Below are 19,458 nucleotides of genomic sequence, written 5' to 3' on the forward strand. Positions count from 1 at the left end.
CAGAACACTGAATGTAATTTAGTAATATTAGTGTAAAATGCTGATTGTACAAAAATAATTTCAGATTAGTAGCAATAAAATCTCATATTTACTTTTCACATCCCTAACAAGTTAAATATCTGTCTTTCTAGTCTGTCGAAGCTTCATTTCCCTCAATTCTCACGTGCTGCTATCTTGTGCAGAGTGCAATAGCTTTGTAATAAGTAATGTGCAGAAATAGCACACAATAGTTTAAAACAGGCTGGTGGTTCAGATTTAAGTAGATGCAAATCAACTTAATTCCTAAAGTTGCATTTGTTAATCTCCATTTTCATGCAGCTCAAGGAAAAAAAGGAAAAAAGAATAAGCAACAAAAGGAGGAATGATATATCTGGTTCAGACTTATGTAGGCACTGGTTCAATAAAGAAGTTAGAGGCAGACTTCTCTAGAAATGCTGTAAGATTCTTTGTTGTCCAAGAAAGTGATTAATTCCTTGAATAATACTTGTGAAGTGTGATACTTCTTCAGTTACCTTATGGGATGAATTATTGTACCTATATGATTTTACCTTTATGTAGCAAATTTTTGTATAGGCAAGTTTGTACACAGATGCTCAGATCTCTGTCCAAATCTCTGCAGAAAGAGGGCAGATCATATAAGACGCTGAAGATGATTATGCAAAATGATTGTGCAAAATACTAGAAATTAATATCCCTGGTTGAGATGATACAGTAATTGGCTACATCAGTGCTCCTAGTGCAGTACAAAATGCACTGATTGAAGCCATCAATGAAGGTAATTAAGTGAAACTGCTTTTATTTTGAATTGAAACTCTGGGAAGTATGAGTACTGCATCAGGAGGAGCAATTTCAATATCTAGGAGCTAAAGTAAAAATAAAAATTGAATTTTAATGCAGTTGCAAAGCACATTGTTTTCCACTCTCAGAGGTTAGAATTAGCCAAACAAATGTACATTTCCAAATGTAATTACACATTAACAAGGAAATGGTCTAGCCATCAATGTGCTGAGAAAAGCATCTTTCCCAAGCACTACCCATCAGGTATGAACAGCAGACTGTTGTATTATAAAGGGTGCAGATTAACAAGATAAGATTTTTTAATTCTTTACGAAGTGAACGGTTCACTTTTGCACCATTTAGTTTATGAAGTTAGGAGTCCAATGAATTGTTTTATCCCTATCAGGTATCTGAAAGATGCTGTTTTCAGTAAAATGTAAAAAGTAGGAAAGTTGTGAGGAATAAAGAAATGCAACATTCAACTTCAAAAGAGTTCTTTGAAGATAAAATGTGGAACTTACTTGCATGTCATTAAACATTTCACAGCATTCCCTGAATGCTTGCAGCCAAGTAGTTTTGCCATTTGTGTTTCCATTTTTCTGTCCTGCAAAACCAAGATGCAGCATGCAGCACACCTGTCTGAGTAATGACCCATAAAACATTTTTATATTACCTTAAAAAATGAGGTGAATAAAGCTTAACTGCAGAGTGAATGAATGATTTAATTGTATGAAGATATCATTCACCCTGATTGGGAGGACAAATCCCTGCTTCAGCACCCTGGCCTTTTCCCTAAAGCTAAGCTGCACGTTTATACATTTCTGGGCATGGTAGAGTATTGAAGAAAGAAGCTCAAAGCTGGAGACTGATAACATCTGTAGCAGCACCATGACAAAGAGAAACGCTGGTGTAAAAACTGGTTTTACTTTACATCTAATTTGTGTTTTGGCTATAAGTCAGCCAAAAAGGAATGCAAATTTTTATATTAATGTAATTTTAGCCTTTACTACTGCTACTTCATTTTTGGTGTTTTTGAAAATCACATACCTAAGAATCACCAGTTGCCAGGCTTGGGGTCATAGATGAGTTTTTTGCTTACTGTTATGATATAGAAAAAGGGAAGCTACTTTTTAGGATATAGAAAGAAGGAAGTGTTTTTCAGAACATGTTAGTACAATATAAGAAAGAGATGGTTATTGTGCTATCCAGTTATTTTATTGAACTAGTGAGAAAAAAGAGTATGTAGACGGGAAGGAAAATGGGCAAGGAGGAGAAAACTGAGAGGAAGACATAAGGATAGGGAGAGAGAGTGAAAGGTAGGTGGCTCATTAAAAGTAGAGAAGAGTTGACTTGGTGAATTGTCAGCTATTTTACTTGTTTGTGATAGGGCACTTGTTTTTTCAGCCAGAGCTCTGATACACCGTTCTTTATGCATAAGAAAAAGAAAAATGTTTTATCTAAATGTCAGAAAAATAAGTTTTATTCCGGTGCGTTGTTTCATTTGAAAGCTTTGGGTTTTATGATATTTGGTCCTAATCAGCTTACCTATCTCAAGTTGGTAGTATGCTCCTTGCTTCTAGTAGTAGGTTAGACAGAATTTCACTACTGAGATCATCCATCATTGCAAATTGCTGTATTTTCTTTTTCAGGCCAGGGTCTGCAATGAGGCTGCCTATAAAGAAGTCTGGTCTAGTATGTGCAGTAGTCTTGAAGCAGTTTCTGTGTGAACTGTAGCATATCAAATGGCATGCTGGAGAAACAAAGGGTAGAAAAGATCTTCAAGTATCTCATTTCAGAATTGATTCTTATTAGTTAGCATGGGGACAGCATGTTCTGATGTTGTGATGAAGGCATAGCAATGGTTGTTAGATGCTTTAAGCTACATATTGCTATTACTTAAAGCTTTTAGTAGCAATATTTGAATGTTACCAAGAAAGCAAAGGCATTTTAGCAGGGTAAATGTTTTAAAGTCTGGCTGTTACTTACTTCAAAGTACTAATGCATAGCTATACAGAATAAAACATCCCCCACCCAGCATTTGTTACCAGTCTTCCATTTCTAATCTGAACTTTCCCAAGATGCCCTCCAATATAAACTTGTGTGTGTCCAGAGCTAACCTGCCCTGCCAAGTCTGGGATACTTTGGAAATAGGTAGCCAGAGACATGTGTGATGGAGCCAGTGTACAACCAAAGAAGAAAATTGATTTATTGCTCTAGGAGGTGCTACAGTGATTTCATAACTCGGGGGTTAGGACATTCTACTCATTTTTAGAAGATTGGTATTGGGATAAGATAGGGTGCTACAGAGCACGGTGGAGTGTGCAGTTGACTCTAGACATAGAAAATTGAAGAGAAACATGGGTGAAGATCACAGCACTTTGTCAGAACTGTAAGAAGAGAGGAAAAGGTAGGAAGTTACACATTAGCAAAGAGGACAAATAGCAGTGGTTTTGTGGGGCCCTCAGGTCTGGAATAGCTGAAGACATGAGGATATGAGTCAGATCACGAGTTTCAGATGGGTGATGTGACCCATCTTTAGTAAAGAGGGTGCCACAATTATGGATGGAGATAACGCTTGGCAGAGCTCTGTGTTTGCGGCCTTTCCTTTCTAGTGAACGTAATCAATCTGTCACATTACATGAGCAGTAAAAACTCACCCAAATTATTAAGAGAAAAATAATAATAAAAGCTTAATAATTTTCCTGTTTCTGACAAGTAGCAGGTGTGAAAAAAACACTGTCAGAGAGAGCTTTCTGGCTCTTGCCAGCACCACCCAAATGCTCACTTCTAATCCTTTTGGTCATTTTTTTCCACTAAGACATTGTATTTATTTCTGCCTCTGACAACTGTTTGAAAAGTTGTATGCCTTCTGCACAGCACTGTATTATGGATGATGTATTAGGAGTCATATATCCAGCATGCCTTCTTTGTGGGTACCTAATAACTGTGCCTCCACTCCATAAAGAAAAAGCCTATGACAGGTTTATTCATCTTTTTATTTCTGTGTTGTGCTCTGCTCCCTGATGAAAAAGGTTCCTTTTCACTTCAACCTCTTTTTCTTTTGTCTGGTTTGTAAATGCCAGGTGAATTTCATTCACACAGACACCAGTGGGAATTGCTTTCCTGCCCCACAGAATGCCAGTCAAAGGAAGGAGACATTACACAGGCTTCTGTTTGCAAGGATCAACCAGAAATTTTGGAGTAGAGGAAAGAGCAAGCAAAGTATGAGTGACAGTCATCTTTCCTTTCAAGATCAGAAAGGACACAGTATTAAAACCATTTAAACCATACGTCGGCTCATGCCTATGCCTTTGAAGGCTTTATTTTGACCTGATTCAAAATAGTAGAGGCATGTGGTCTAGTTAATATCAGCTTCCTGTCTGCTTCTTGTGCAGAGAAGAGCTTTGGTGATGGTGGAAAGGTGTCCCATGACTAACCATCCCAAAGAACTGTGTGCTTCACGCGCGTTCCAGGTGTATGATGGGAGTTAAACCAAGTGAAAAGAGAGATGGGAGTGAAAAGACCAAGGCGGGAAGACAAGGTTGATCTATTTAGTTGCATAGCAAAATGTTGTTGCATTATGCATTGATCCCTACCATACTGGCTGGCACTGGTGATATATAAGGGGAAAGGGCAGAAGTTAATGCTTAGAGATCCTCAGTAAATTCATGGAAGTGTATATAGCTATATATGTCGACTTACAGTACGCTTCAAATGACCACATACATGCTGTTTGCCCTTGAGTATACATTCATGTACTCCAAAAAGTGATAGAAAAATTCTCAGTCCTGTCATTCTGTCTTCCGTATTCAGCAGTGCCCTCAGGTACTGCAAACTCCTTCCCACAAGCAGGGATCTTGTTCAGGAGGTTGTAGACACCAAGGAACACACACGTGAGCCCATGCTTGCCATTAACATACATTGTAGCTTCCCATGCACACATGCAAGTATAGTCAGGTCCTTAAAAAGCTTTCTGTGATCTGGAGGTGAAGGCAGAGGGATCACCTTCAGAAAACCTCAAACTGTGTTTTATAGGAAGGTGCAGGAAGGTTAGAAACCTTATAGAGGGGGCTTTGTACAACAGGCAATGAAAGTTCATGAATTATCTAACAGCAAGTACTTGAATATGATTTAGAACTCCTGTGCAACTTTTATTTCGTATCAGTGCTTTCCCCTTTCACACAATTTCCTTTTCAGCTCTGATGTGGATAGGAAGAGCTCATAAATTGCAGGCACAGGGTGATGATTGTTTTAATGGAAATAGGTCTTAATAAGAGTATTCATTCTTCTGGGCTGCCATATGCTAGCTCCTCATAACTGTTTAAAAAGCTGGTAGCAGCGATCTTCTGTTATTGTAAAAGTACAGCTCCGGCATTAGCACTCCTCCTGCTAGCTTAGTCTGAGGGTTGGTTTTTTTTCTCCTAGTTCACTTGAGAAGACCACTGTCACAGAAAAGCAGAGTATCCCGGGCTCAGTGTTGAACTCTACACCAGCTGTCCTGTTACAGGCAGTAAGAAAAGTGTGAGGCCACAGTTAGGCTGTTGGTTTTTACCTACTGCTATGCCTTACACCGCTTTCTCATCGTTCTGATCAGTGTACACTGATGTGCTTGTTTAGGGATTGATCATGTTGCTTTGTAATGCTGATGTATAACTCCCAATAGGATATCCCCCACTTTTTATCTTCAGCCCATTTGGCACAGTAGGAGTGAAGACAATCAGGATGTTGCAGCAATAAATTTTGAGGTCAGGTTTATTGCCACTGTTTGCTGTCTGGCTACAGGTAGCCTCCCAGCGCTTCCATGGCAAGGTGCTACAGAATAGTTCTTAACTGTGGCATGGAGCTTGGAGAGTAAACAGGACAGCCTGAGTGTTATGGGGTTGATCACTGCAGAAATACAAATATAGCAGAAGTAATAAGAGCATTTTATCTAAAGAATAATATACTGCAGTGATGTTATTTCATTTTACAACTGCAAGGTATGAAGCCAATGATTATTATAATACACTGAACATTTTATAGTGCCTTTCATCCTAGAAACTCAGAAGGCTTTAAAATTCATTCTTCTTACCCATCTTAGTGAAAATACAATTATATCCAGAGTTAACTGAGGTTATGGCCATTTGAGTGGATTTGATCAAAGAAGAAAATTCAAAACCTGAGTCTTGGGAGAACTGGATCAGTTCATTCCTGATATAAATTTCCCATATGATCTTAGAGAAGATAATTAGCCTCTTGGTGTCTTTGGTCTCCTAACGAAATGAGGTAAATAGTCTTTGCTATCAGCTATGAGGATAAAACCCCAAAAGTGCTCAGATGCTATGACAGTGGTGGCCGAATAAGGTACAGCCTATTACTGAGCCAGCAGAATTAATGGGAAGTCTGGGTTTCTGTCTCTAACTAAAATAAGTGAATTATAGTTGATCTATAGTTTGTCTTTGGGAGAGCTTAGTAACAGAAGACTCTATGCTTTTGGTCTGTAAGGTCTGCAATAACAGATTTTTATCATTGCTAAAGTGTCATGGTTTCTCATCTGATGTTGCATGTGCAGTCATTTACAGACTACATGGAAATTCTCTCAGCTTCTCAGCCCAGAGCTGCATCTCTCTACCTTCAGTAGTATCAGACATCATACTCTGGGCCTTGCTTTTGTTTTGATCACTGCAGTTATGATTCACTTTGGATCAGTGACTCCTTTGCTTGCCTGTGACAACTACTAAAGACAATAGCCTGTTGAATATTTCTACAGATACTTTGGGTAAAGGAGTGAAATAAGACTGTCTGTGAGTTTATTGTAGCCATCACTGTAATTACTTTTTGCATCTGAGGAAGGCAAGGTCATCACCAGAAAGAGAAACACACACATCTTGTGCAGAATCATAAAAAGCCTGTCTACTCTGAGGTTCAGAAGTTCAGACTTCTTAAAGATCTGTGCAGGTATCTTTCTGCCCTGCTACTAGAATTCCCCAAGTGCCTGCCGAAGTGCATACATCTTTAAGTATGTGTCCTTTTCCTCATCCCTCCTTTGCAAGAAAATAGCAAGTTCTTGAAGCCATTGAAGAGTTAGCAAGGAAGAAAGAAGTAGAAAACTGATGATAATTATCTGATGTGTATTTGCTGGAGGGACCTTGATAGGTTTTAACTCCTCAGGCCACCTGCTCTTACTCCCTAGGTGAAGCACTTCCCCTTACTCAAGGCATTGATGCAGGATTGTGATCCTTTATGCAGGAAAGGAAAATGGAAAGTAAACTGAAATCCTCTTTCCATGGTTGCAGCAAGCTCATACAGTTCCTGTTAGGGTGGTGAGGCACTGGAATAGGTTGTCCAGGGAGGCTGTGAATGCTTCATCCCTGGCAGTGTTCAAGGCTAGGTTGGACGAGGCCTTGGGTAGTATGGTTTAGGGTGAGGTGTCCCTGCCCATGGCAGGGGGGTTGGAACTTGATGATCTTAAGGTCCTTTCCAACCCTAACTACTCTATGATTCTATGATTTTGCTTCTGTGTTGCCTTCTGTTTCTCAATCAAGTCATGAAAATTAATTCTTGCCATTTTGAGATCAACAACATTAAGCAGAGATTACATGGTCTTGTGATTTTGGTATGTCACACACAAGACCCTTTTGGGACTGTCATCTGTAATATATGGCATATGTGGGAGGACCTTTGACTCATAATAGCTATGGTATTTGCACAATCACTGTTCTTTTGCATTTAAGACTCACTTCTGCAGTAACACCTAAAGGGTATTAGTCATCTTCTAGTGATTATGTAGAAGAGCATCTGTGTATTAAAAAGTTCAGGTTTCAAATATAACCCTCTTTCCAGATTTCACCTGTTGTTTGTCTTAAATGACAAGATTTTTAAAGTGAATGCTAAACCTCTTCCTGGTAATCCTTGGGTGCACCTCATGCAAATAGTGAATAATGTGATAAACAACCATCTTACAAACAATTGTGTGCCCAGAGTGTGATGGGTGGAGTGGCATGAAATTTTTCTCTCATTTCAGATGGCACCTGCTCTCACAATGTGCACTTGAATCAGCACATTGTCTTTCACTAATGCTGCAGATCAGTCCCCAACATTTGCCAGGAGCCATCCTGTGCAATTTTGATGCTTGAAAACATCACACTTCCACTGTGCACCCCAACTTCTCTTTCTTTTAGAATATTAACTTGTTGTTGCATTCAGGTGGAAAACAGTAGAAACAGCTAAGACTGCTGGATTCTTCTCAGGTTGCTTTGTTGTGAACAGCAGCTGCCATCTGGCTGATCTTTTTTGCTCTCATATCAGGAAACTTTTGAGGATCAGGCAGTATAAGGAAAACAGCCAGGAACAGGACTAGATACTAAATTCAGTTGTGCAGTTAGAAAGGTTCAGGCCAGTCGTTATTAAACTTTACAAGTAATGGCACAAGCCCCAGGAGGCTTCCAGGTGGAAATCATTCAAACTTCTCCCAAGCAGGCCTGATGTGGGGAGAGCCAGCATGTGTGTGAGCTCAGATTCCCAGGGCTCTGCAATTTGGCTTTAACCTCTGTAGGAATGCAGAGGCATGTGGCAGCAGCACAGCCGTCGGTTTCAGCACGGCACTCAGCTCCGGTGCGATCTTTTCTGCAGTCTGATTAATTGCAGCTGTATACAAATTAGTTTTCTCAAAAAGCTATTTATCATCCTCAAATTAACTGTATGGGTATTAAACCTCAAACAAACAAACCGACAAAATATGAGCATAACATAAATACCAAGTTTGCAGACCTGGTTCTGTTTTGGGCTTGTGGCAGTGGTGCATGATGAGCGATCACAGGTTTTCCTGATGGGTGAGTAGCTGCTGTTCTCTCTGCTGTCAGTAGTTGATTAAAGCCCTAGGCTGCAAGAGGTGATGTCAGGGACACCGCAGTGGCACCTTTACTTTTGGAGTCTGGGATAAATGGTGTGCTTCTGTAGTGGCAGAAAACTTTACAGGAAGTGCTGCACAGTCAGGTGTGGACAGCTGTGCACATTCTCTGAGCTAGCCACAGTAGAAAGGCCATCTGGCTGCCTTAACTCAGGGCAGTGCTCGCAGGTAAATTCCAGCTGTGAGGCAAGATTTCTTTGCAGAGGCACAGGCATAAGGTAATATGTCTAATCATCTCTGGGACCAGAGCAGGCTCAAAACACAGGCTTGACTGCACCCTGTGTGCTGCCAAGTGCTATTTAGACTGAGGGTTTCACTGATGTCCTGTCCATTTCTGTATTCATATGAGGTTCTCACTTGTGATGTGTGGAACCCTCAGGACAGTACAGGAAGACTTTCAAGTGTGCTAATCAAGGAGCTATACCAACTGCCTTTTCAAAGCAAGTCTAGTCGTATCAGGTTGCTCAGGGCCACATTCATCAGCTCTTGAACACCTCCAAGTACAGAAGTCATCTCTCTTACTGTGGTGTGAAGTTCCTGTACAATGTAAACTATCTGTTTTGTTCCATGTGAAAATATTTTATTCATTTGAAAATGTGGTTTCATGGTCTAATGTGATATAAATGTGACCTAAGATGTATCTTGCAGCTGGAAGGTTTTCTTATACTTTATTCTGTTATCTTTTTAAAACAAGTAATACTCTGTGCTTCACTAAGAACTTCTGTTACTCATCTTAAAGTGCTTAACAAACAATAACTTATGATGACAATGTTCTCTGCCCCTAAGATGGATTTAGTTTTCTTCACTTTAAAGGGAGTGAAACTGAGGCAGAGAAGAGCCTTGTGCTGTGCTCCTTGTCTGACAGCAAATGCAATGGAAGCGACAAGCATAAAGAAACAAGCATATTTGATTCCAAGTTCTTCTAGGCCTATAGTTTTCTTTCAAAACAACAGTAAAAAAAATCAGGATATGCTGAGTGTGAGCATAAGCATCGCACAATGCATTTCAGTAAATTGTGTTTTTTTCTGAAGTTTGAAACTTAAAAAGATACTCAGTATGCAAACTCTTTTTCCATTCTTTTTCTAAAGTGAACATATGCTAGAGATAGTTTGATAGTTTCCCATGATTATTACAGTTGAATATTCATTCTGTACAAAAGACTGCAGAATTAACAATACATTACAATTACATGTGCCCTCAAATGGGAACACAGACTTATTACTTGTTTCAAGTAAAATAATTACTTACAGGAGTGACACATTGATTACTAATTCTTCAAGAAGTTATTATGCCTTACTGTTTGAAAAAGAAAGACTTGAAGTCAGGAATATAATTCTTGCTAATAGTTACTCCATTTGATAAATGATTTTGACTCAAGTAATTGCTTCGTTAAAGCTAAAATGTGCTGAAGAAGCTTGAGTTTACTTTCCTAGTGCTACATAATAAAGCAACTAGTATTAATAATAATTATAAAACTAATAGCCTGCTGAGAATGAACTCCTGCTTTTTATTGGCTGTCACAAAAAAAAAAAAAAAACAAACCAAAAAACAACAAAACTTTTAAAAGTTTTGACCAGCTTGAACCACTCCAGAAACTGGTCGAATCCAGAGGCGCAGAAATACACACAGAGCCATTTTTTATTATTTTACGTTTTTTACTCTTAGATGCTGGTAAATGGATGAAAACTCCACTAATTTGGAGGTTATATGCACAATTACATCCTTGCAAACTTTGTAGCTCTCTAGGGCTTGTATCTCTGGTAGACTCATTTGAGACATTATCCCCTTGTGAGTTTTGACCATTAAAACATAAATGTGAAAGTGATTTGCTCCAAAAGCAGAAATGTGACAGAGGTGGATTAAGTCTGTCCTACCTGTATGGTGCAGAATCTTGTCATGGGCTCCAGCAAAGAAGCAGTGGGACTTATGATAGGTGTTCATGATTCCAGGCTTTGTAGTTAGTCCACAAAATTAGGTCATGCTCCATGATATTTCAGTAGTAGGAAGCAGAGTAACTGCTACAGAGTCCGCCCACTGTACTGGCTGGACTCATACCAAATCCATCTTTTAGCTTTCCAAGGTATCATTCTTATCATAGTTATTGTTTGCTTAGGTAGTCTGATAGTGTGATTAATGGAACTAAGAGATACTAATATCAAGACCAGTACCAGTTCATCCTCTTGATTAGTTGGTAGGACATTATTCTTTTCATATTCATTTAATTAGAGAGTGTCCAGGGTTTAAAAAAAAAAAAAAAAAAAAGAGAGAATTTATTCAATGATTACAAAGCTAGCAGGGTGCCATGGCAGAAAATCAGGATCTGCCTCTTTTGGTCTTCAATGTTTTGCATGCTTGAGGGCAAGACCTTATAGCTTCTTTATACTCACGGAAATATTAAATTCTGATTATGAAGTGGATGACCAACTTGCATCTACGAAATCTAAAGATCTGTCTTCTTGGGTTTTATCAGATATAACCTAAGGTACTACCAAGTATCTGCTGATACAGTGAGACTCAGTTGTTTCATTGGTCAGGTTGACTTTTGCTCAAAACAAGATTAAGAGTAAGGCAATGCTCCCCTACCCCACCAGTAGTATTGAAATAAAGTTCTCTAATAAACCTCGCTTTTTTGCTCTGTTCCACCACTTTCTCTTGCCCATGCAGAGGGAAGCAAGACAAAAGAGATGCCTCAGCATACAGGCAGAGACCTGAACTGCCACTAGGGATATCTTCTGCTACATTAGCATGGGTTTCACATGCATCCTGCCATATTAATTGAAAGATCTTTAATTTGCATGTGGGAATTATCTGATTGACTCTCTTCCATGAACCCTCTCTATAATTATGCAAATGGTCCAGCACAAGGGAGAAACAAGTAATTTTATTAACTTCAGAAGCAGTGTGTTTAAAATAAAGAAGATAAGAATGACAAAACCTGCTGATGGTATACCAAGCACTAATAGCAGATCCAAGAAGTGTAGGCTTAGCCCCTTTGGCAGATGAAGACCTTTATTTTATTTCAGATTCTACTTATAAAGCTACTTAGCAGATACAAGGGCATTGAATGTCCATCCATTGTACAACCCAAACCTGATGCTTTGTCTCACTTCTGATCAAGGTTTCTTCTCAGCTCCCTTTATAGCATCTCCCCCAGGACAGTCAGTATGTCTTGCTGTCAAGAAGAAACACTTCATATTCTGAAATAAGTCAATGATTTCATCCAGAGCTGGCTATGCTCCAGCTTGTTTGTATGAAATATACTCTGGCTTCAGTAGCTGCTTCAGTGGCTATTGGAGAGTTTAGCTATCGGTGATGGTCAGTATGTCGTCTTCTAACAACTCCCACCTTTGTTTGTTTGTTTGTTTGTTTTTAGTGCTTTTTTTTCCCCTGGAATCAACCATTGATGAGTTTGGGGTTTGGGGGTTTATGAGAAAAAGGAAATGTCTGGCATACGGCATTTTGTCCACTCTTACTGAAGAGAGCTTTGAAGTATTACTTTCCACAGTCAGCCTCATATAGAGAAGGGAAGGTGGAAAAAGAATGTTTCATCTATAATGACGCATACGTTATGTTTTCCATTCTGCAAGAGCAGAATGGAGAATGCAGTAATGATCTACACTGCAGCAGTACGAAGGCATGCTTACAAATTAGATGATGACATTGTATATAATAACCAAGTAAATTTGCATCACATAGACCAATTCCAGGATTTTGGAGGAATGAATTGGTGGTAAGTGCATTCCTATGCTTTGATTCTCAGAGACAGTGTAGAACCAAAAACCACAGTATCTCATTATATCACTTTAATGGGAGAAGTCTGGGGAATAAGAAATCACATAGGTCTATATTTTGTGGTATATCCCATAGTAATTTCATTTTTATTTACTTTGCCTTTTATTATGGAGGATACTATAGAAAAAGCCAATCTCTAGCATACTGTGATAATAGCTAAACTTCCATAATTTAATCTTTTTATTTTGGTAAAGCATACAACCATCTAGGTTCATCCACCTCCCTTTGTCATTGCAGTGTGAATTTCTTTCCTCCCAGGGCAGATTAACTTGGTCATGCCACTCAGACTCTAGGAGAAGGTGCATTTATGCACACTTTGGTGAGCGAATCCAGATGCTATGATTCTGAAAAAAAAAAATAATTATATTTCATGTGGTGCAATGAAGACACTAAGTGCTAATAGGCCTGCCCTAATGATGCAGAACTCATTTTAACCTCCCCCCACCCAGCAATAAGCTGTCAGGAGTTCCCATTCACCTCAGTATGGGAACTCTGGATTGCAACACACGGTGTCTACCGTACATGATGAACTCGATGAACTCATCATTCTTCACTTCTTCCTCTTTGTGAATTCATAAAGACATTCCTCAAATAAAATAAAAAAAAAAAATCTTTCCTTGCTCACTCTTCCTATCCCCCCTTTTTCTTTTTACTGTCATTCTATTCTAATTTTTCTAATCCCCTTTACTTGCTAGGCCAGAAGGAAAAAAAAAAAAAAACCAACTGTTGAGAAGTGGATTTTCCCTTCAGGGTAATGCAGACTTCAAAAGAAAAATCAGTCATTTCAAGAGGAGAAAAAAAAAATTAAGCATCAAGAGCAATAATTACTTTCTAGATATTAGCATGGCAGATAAGGAGAGCAGAATTGAAATGGAAAATGAGGCTTTCTCAGATATTCATTATATTTGATTTGTAAGTTTGGAATTTCTAAGGACTTTCTCTGTGTTGCGTCTCCCTAATGTAGTTATCATAACCGATAACGTATCAAGAGTTATCAGTTCCAGTTCTTGTGTTTCTTGAGAGATAAAAGATGACAGCTTGTAAAATAACTGACTTTTTTTCTCAGCTTGATCTCTTGGCTTCCTTCTGTGTTCAGGAAAGGCACACATTTCTGTTTTCAGCCATTTTGCAGATGCTCTGCTTTGGATTCATTCAAAAGTATGTGGGACTGATCCTTAAACCTTATGGCATTTAAGCTAATAGAAATCTGTATTTTGAGAACAGGCTTTAACTCTTTTGCTATTATCTGAAAACCAACATCATTAAATCTGGTAGCAAACCTGATTTTCTATCTAACAACATAATCAGCTACATTCCTTTAGTTGTGAAAGTAAAGACCTTTTAAACCTCTTCACACAAATCTACCCATCATTTTACTACAGCAGAATTGTTCTTTAAAGTATTCTACAAAAAATTTCTTCCTCTGAGTTTGCTCAGTTCTGTTTCAAAGTGTATCTGTTCCTGTTCCAGAATGCCTGGTAGGACTTGGTAGAGGTACAGAGGTTTTGAAGGACAAAGTACTGAATGGGGAGTCAGTCTTAGGAGAAGAGATTTGTTACCATTTAGTTTCTTCAGCTTGCATACTAGGGGAATAAAGGAGGTATGGTTGCCCTCTGAAACCGCATTATGTTAACAAAGAGGAGGTTGCAAAAATATTTATTTAACCTAAGGTGTTGCATGGCCCAAAATGGCCAGTACCCAGCTGTGAATAAGCTATGGCTGGAAGTTAGAAGTGGGTTCCAGGAGAATAAGTTTATTCTTGGCTTTATGTGATGTGGAACACAAGTAGCTGAGTACTAGCTCTTATACCCTCAGTGGTTCCTTCTTGTTTTCCTGTGATTTGTGTACATTATGAGTCTGCACCTACTGCCATTTTACCACAACAGTACTGTATTACTGACAATATCATGGAGATATGAGAACACTGCTGTCTCACAGCTCTGCTGAGCTTCAGTGTAATGAGTTGTCAGCTCTAAGGCGGCACAACTGAGCAAGAGGCTCATGCAAAAAGATGCAGAGCTTCATGTGGCGGACAGTATCAGACAACTTACTGAGAAACAAGGTGACACATATTGCTCATTTGGCTATTCATATCATATTAGGTCAGATTACAACAATGATCAGCAAAGAGTCAGCCATTCTACTTGGAGTGAAATTTCTCTTTCTAAGCCACAGATGTAATGAACTGTCAGGAAAAGAGGAGACTTCTCCTAAATTCAACTCTCCAGAAATCCTATATGTTGGCTGCTGTTTGGGTTAAAGTACAGGCATTCTTATTTTTACTAAATAAGGAAGAATTTTATATTCAGGTTTCAATAAGTTTATAGCTTAGCTTCTGAAGGATAGAAAAAAAACCCCAGAATAAGAATCCTGAGCTCTTCAATGATAGCTCTTGGGGCAAAACTCTCAATACTGACATTGGCTGTTACAGAAATGTATTAAAAATTATTAGCTGGATTTCCTGCTATAGCTGGATGCCCTTTTCAGTGGTATCTGGAGGTGAAACCTTGAAGGAGCATTTTGGAGCAATTAGGAGTTGTCAGTGTTGGTCTTCAGTGTTGGTCTTCACAGCTCCTTTCCAGCTGGGGTGGATGGGAGAAGAAGGTGCTTGAAGTTTTGCCTTTTGGAAAGTAAGTATGATGTTAGAGCTAGTCAGAGCACAAATAAGAAGTTTGAAGCTTCTCTAATCACATTATATGAGGAAATATTATCCCAATCATTAGGTAAAGATTAGGCAACACACTTAAACTGAGAAAAATAAAAATGAACTTAATGTACACATAAATAGCAAAAGCCCCTAAAAAGGAGAAAAGAGTAAGGTATCTCTAGTAACATGACAGGTAAACTCATCATGCTGGTGCTGTGCCCCTCAGCTGCACACCTTGTAGTTTGAAGTAGAGAGTGAGAAATGATAGTCAAGGTAACTGGGCAAAACATGGCCCATTAAATTATTCCTACCCAAACTCAGAAATGAGGCACAGAAGGTAATACAAATTAAGCACTTTATTAGTATGGGTCAGGTTTCAGTATAAGGTACTGACTCATCACTTTAATCTGATCACTTTAGTCCTCAAAGAAATCACAACAATCAGTTTCAGGACTTCTCTTTTTTCTTTTCTTTTTTTTTTTAAGAATTTTCCTAGTAAGAGGGGGCTTTCTACTAACTTCAGCCTGAGGAGGTTCACTGCAGGTCAGAAATGCAGGAAGAAATGAAGGGGAAGACAGTGGAGAGAGGCCATAAGGCATTTCCTCTCCCAAAGCTGCGTGAAGCTGGCAAATTTCCAAATGCTGCATAAAGTGCAGATACAAGAGAAAAAATTTTGCCACCATCTCCCCACATCTAGAATAAACCCCTGGATACCCAGGAGAACAATACTACCCCACTCCATAGCTACTGTATAATTTCTTATGTTTTCATGTGTGGCATCCAGCTGTGCAAACTTAGATGAGTGTAGAATTAGATGAGTGTAATGTACTGTACAGCGCTTAAGGACATAAAAACAGCACTCACAAACAGAAGCAAAAAAGAAGGAAGTTGCTTTCTCTGCAATGTAGAATAGTGAAACAGCCATTATTTTGCACTCACTCCACCAGTGACATTTTAATTTATGACTTAAGAATGCACTGATTGCTGGCTGCAAAAATTGATTTGGTGTTCATCTGATTCAACCCATGTCAGAGTTTGAATGTAATTATGATAGTGGAGCTGATAGGCAGGCAATTACATTTTTGTTCACTCTTTTTCTCTCTCTTTTTTTTTTTTCCCTGAAGTTGTTCTTGTCAGAGAGCCGTGCAAGCATAAGAGTATAATCTTTGGCAGTGTTATTTTGTAGATTATTAAGGTATAGTGTCAGTTAGTGCTAACCCTGCACTAGCTGCTTTCCTAAACTCGGCCCTTGTTAGCTTCTTTGAAAATCTCCCAGGCTAACCAGGTTAAAAAAAAAAAAAACAACAACCATGTTCAGGCAGTCTTTTTTTTGTCCATATTTCCTCCTCACCTTCAGTAATCTTGGCTGTAGGTGGTATTTCCTAAAGCTGTCTTCCTGCCATTATTCACATTACCCTCTGCTCCTGTCATTCTCTCCACAAGGTAGCTGTATGGGAGTGGAAGGGGTATAAAGGATACTGTATGTTCTGCAGTGTGGAGAAAGTGAGATGCTCAATCACCATGGCAGGTTGCAGTCAAGACCCTGCTTCTGGTTGCTGTAGGTTCTTGTTCTTATGCTCCTGATGCAGCAAGATCCAGGAGGAGATGCCGTTCTTTTAATTGTTTGAAGCATGAGTGTCAACCCTGGATCCTTTCCCCAGGGTTAACTCTTTCTGGGGCTACACCCTTTAAGGTGTCTATGGGTGCTTTGCTGTCATGCACATATGAATGGTAAGTCTGAAATCTAGGTGCAGATAAAAAAAAAATAAATTGAAAACTGGCACTGATCTAATTGTTTTTCTGAGATGGTTTTTAAAGGATATTTGGGGTTGTTCTAGCATAGAACAAAAGCTAATGCTTTAGCATCATTTATCATAAAAAGATGCTGTTATTCCCTTGTCTGCTGTACTAAATATGTTGCTTGTTTGCCTAAACAGCAGTGCTTGCAGCAGGGCCTTTTTCATCCTGTTGCTACTGTGTTATCTAAATAACAGGAGCCTGACCTGGTTAGAAGCTGTGGGTAATATCATTATTGCTAAAATTCACATAATAGCTATTGTATCTTCACATATAAGCTTTGTATTCTCTGATAATGTAGATTTAAAAGAAATTTTTCCCCTGCAAGTTAAAAATACTGTTTGAGTCAAGATCAGTATCTTTGCTGGTTTTAAGACTCCCTCAGATTTCCTCAGAGTCTAAAAGAAGGGGTGGGTTTTGGATTAGTGTACATTCTCTTTGCCCTCACTAACTTTAAACCAGCGCAGTTTCCTTAAAACTGCTTTCATCACTGATCCACAGTAGATCCACTCCAGAGTGAAATGTCATGATCACCCAAAATGATACAAATGGCTTGAGGAAAATATATACCATAGTTTTTCCCTTTTTGACTCTAGGGCTATAAAGTACAGCTGTGTTTTTTATACAGTTCAGGGCTATTCTTATCTTCTAATTTGATTCAGCATTTTGAAATTATATTTAAGCATGATTTACTTTAGGACGCATGCATTATAATGAACATTTGCCAGCAAAAGCGTGTAAGGAGACAGGCTGAAGCAGATTCTACGGTTTGGCCCCATTTCTGAAATGTATAGGTATGCATTCCACATTCTAATTTAAATATTGAGTCTTCACTCTGTAAATTTTCTTGTGTGCATCAGTAGGATTCCTGCAGTCTGTTTTGAATGATGCCATATTGCAGTGCATTGCCTCCTGACACCGTGAACCTGACAGGCATCCCTTGGGCTTATCCAGGCGCCCTCTGCAGTGTCAGAAAGGTGTCAGCTTGTTGAATTTAACCAGCATCTTCCCAGATGCTTTATCACTTACTTGTAGATCCCACTGTCATACACAATTCAATAGATGGTGTTCTGAAGCATCTCAAGAATCAATAAATTCCTCCTGTTATAGGGCCTTTAATTAAAAAATGTTGGAAACCGTGATTGTAACAGAAGAAATGCATTACTGAGTACTGGTTTATGTGTGTGCTTAACCACATTGAACGCTGAAAATTAGTTTATATACTGACAAATACCCAGATTTGGTTACTTTTGTACATGTATTCACATTCAAGAAAGCAAAACAAGTTTAGAAAGTATTAGGGAAGACCAAACTAACTGAAAATATCGTTGTGTCACTGCATAAATCTGTATTGTGCTTTGTCTTCTGCACTGCAGTCAGTTTTGGCCATCAGCTCTCAAAAAAAAATGATCTGTGACAACCAAACAAGCTGCAGAAGAGATTAGCAGGGATGGTCAAGGATATGCAATGGTTTCCACATGCAAAGAGGTTAAATAGGCTGGCATACTTCAGGCTGAAAATTTGGTAACCAAATGGTGAGAACAGAGGTCTCTCAGATAAAAGTTGTGCAGAGAAATTGCAACTAGAGAAAGGCTGCTCACTGTGTCTCATACAACAAAGACTAAGCAGTGAAATAAAATAGCATCAGGCTGAGCTCAAACAGAAGGAAGCACTTTTATGCATAATGTGGAAATCACTGATGTACAGTATTGTAGAAAAAATAGATTTTAAAAGCTAATATGCCAGTTTGTGGTAGAAAATCCCATTAAGACATATGAAATTCAAAATCTATGCAGCATAAAGATGTAGGTATAACACTTCCTAACTGATGCTTGCTACTTCAATTAGCATATGTGCGAGAAAAGTACCTCTGAATGTTTCTCTTATGTTTGCCTTTCTTATCAACAAACATAAATCATGGGCTAGTGCAAGAGGCAGGAATCGAGACTTAGATGGAGTTTGAGCTAGCATGACTACGCTTATGCTCTGTTTTCACATATCCTTAATGCACAGTCATTGCAAGTATATGTTTGCATTTGGAGCACTTGCATCTGTGGCTTTATATGGGTGGATACCAGAGATCCCTTCAGGGGTCTTAAAGACACTGAAAAGGGAAAAAATGAAATATGAGAAACATCACTAGATAAATCAAGACGGAGGTAGTAAATCTCCAATTCTTTCCATAAAATTCACATTGTAGGAATTCCCTTCTAAATGGAAAGGCCTTTGTCTGTAAATTGCATCAGTATTTCATTAATTAAATTCATTTTTCTTTCTCTCTTCCTTTTGTGTTTTTTTTTTTTAATTAGGATATAGTCATTTACAGCCAAACCTCTGTTCAGCTGCTAGAAAATATTCATTTCCAGTTGCAGCTTGATCATGAAACATTATCCTGCAACCCATTAAAACTGTTGGAAAGCAAGGCAAATCACCAAAGGGAAGGGATAAATGCATTAAAAAAAAAAAAAAAAAAAAAAAAAGAAAAAAGAAGAAAGAAAAACAACCAATGGACTTAAACATGCTGAGTGCAAACTGGTTTCAGGCAAAGCAAAAGGCT

General features: G+C 38.6%; 1 protein-coding gene across 31 annotated transcripts in view; it reads left to right on the forward strand.

The window, feature by feature from the left end:
- The window catches only part of NRXN3 (neurexin 3), a 1,029,877-nt gene that overhangs the window by 956,390 nt on the left and 54,029 nt on the right, over positions 1 to 19,458 (forward strand). The window lies entirely within an intron of this gene.

This window comes from Neopsephotus bourkii, unplaced genomic scaffold (genome assembly GCF_033783945.1).
Source record: "Neopsephotus bourkii isolate Nb327-2 ecotype Australia unplaced genomic scaffold, CSIRO-AGI_Nbou_v1 NB_1376, whole genome shotgun sequence".
Taxonomy (NCBI): Eukaryota; Metazoa; Chordata; class Aves; order Psittaciformes; family Psittacidae; genus Neopsephotus; species Neopsephotus bourkii.